Source organism: Callorhinus ursinus, unplaced genomic scaffold, assembly GCF_003265705.2.
Source record: "Callorhinus ursinus isolate GAN/ISIS: 27379988/994484 unplaced genomic scaffold, GSC_fseal_2.0 scaffold4, whole genome shotgun sequence".
Lineage (NCBI taxonomy): Eukaryota > Metazoa > Chordata > Mammalia > Carnivora > Otariidae > Callorhinus > Callorhinus ursinus.
Genome location: NW_027397066.1, coordinates 134,683,132 through 134,684,648, shown reverse-complemented (window position 1 = coordinate 134,684,648; position 1,517 = coordinate 134,683,132). Strand labels below are relative to the sequence as shown.

At 37.9% G+C, this 1,517-nt stretch overlaps 1 pseudogene; it reads left to right on the top strand.

Moving 5' to 3' along the window:
- Positions 1-750: 750 nt before the first annotated feature.
- LOC112825904 (ubiquitin-ribosomal protein eS31 fusion protein-like) lies at positions 751-1,281 on the top strand (annotated as a pseudogene).
- The last annotated feature ends 236 nt before the right edge of the window (positions 1,282-1,517 follow it).

Here is a 1,517-nt window from a genome sequence, read left to right as displayed (position 1 = left end):
TTGCAGCATTATTTATAGTAGCCAAGACAGGAATCAACCTAATTGCCCATTGATGGATGAATGAAAAAAGAAGTCATGGTACATATATAGAATGGAATACCATTCACCCATTAAAAAAAGAAGGAGGGTATTAAAGAGGGCACGTTCTGCATGGAGCACTGGGTGTTATGAACAAACAATGAATCATGGAACACTGCACCAAAAACTAATGATGTAATATATGGTGATTAACATAACAATAAAAAATTAAAAAAAAAAAGGAATTCATGCCATTTGCAACAACATGGATAAACTTGAAGGCGTTATGCTAAATGAAGTAAGTCAGACAGAAAAAAGAAATACTGTATGATCTCACTTATATGTAGAATCAAAAAAACTGAACTCATACAAACAGGTGGTTGGTTGAGGGGCAGGGAGAAGGGTGTGTGAAATGGGTGAAAGTGGTCAAAGACTACAAACTTCCAATTATAAGATGAACAAGTTCCCGGGATATAATACACAGCATGGTAACTATGATTAACAATACTCTTTTGGGGTGCCTGGGTGGCTCAGTCAGTTAAGCATCTGCCTTCAGCTCAGGTCATGATCCCAGAGTCCTGGGATCAAGTCCCATATCAGGCTCCCTGCTCAATGGGGAGCCTGCTTCTCCCTCTCTCTTTGCCCATCCCCTCTGCTCATGCTCTCTCTCTCTCTCTCTCGCTCTCTCTCTCTCCCCAATAAATAAAATCTCTAAAAAATAATACTTTTTCTGATCCACCATCTGTGGTGTAACTGCTGCCAAGATGCAGATTTTCGTGAAAACCCTTACGGGGAAGACCATCACTCTCAAGGTTGAACCCTCGAATACAATACAAAATGTAAAGATCAAGATTCAGGATAAGGAAGGAATTCCTCCTGATCAGCAGAGACTGATCTTTGCTGGCAAGCAATTGGAAGATGGACGCACTTTGTCTGACTACAACATTCAAAAGGAATCCACTCTTCATCTTGTGTTGAGACTTTGTGGTAGTGCTAAGAAAAGGAAGAAGAAGTCTTATACCACTCCCAAGAATAATAAGCGTTTAAGAGAAAGAAGCTTAAACTGGCTGTCCTGAAATACTATAAGGTGGATGAGAATGGCAAAATCAATCGCCTTTGTTGCGAGTGCCCTTCAGATGAGTGTGGTGCTGGAGTTTTCATGGCTAGCCACTTCGACAGACATTATTGTGGCAAATGTTGTCTGATGTATTGCTTCAACAAACCAGAAGACAAGTAATTGTATATGGGTTAATAACAAAAGACATGAACTAACAAAAAAAAATACTGTTTTCTATATTTGAAAATTATTGAGAGAATAAATTTTAAAAGTTCTCATAACCAAAAAATAAAATACTATATCTATGTAAGGTGAAATTGACTAACCTTATTGTGGTACTCACTTCAAATATACACATGTGTCAAATCAACTAATGTATGCCTATACAATTTTCTATGTCAATTATATCACAATAAAGCCAAGGTGGGAAAAGGAAAGGAAA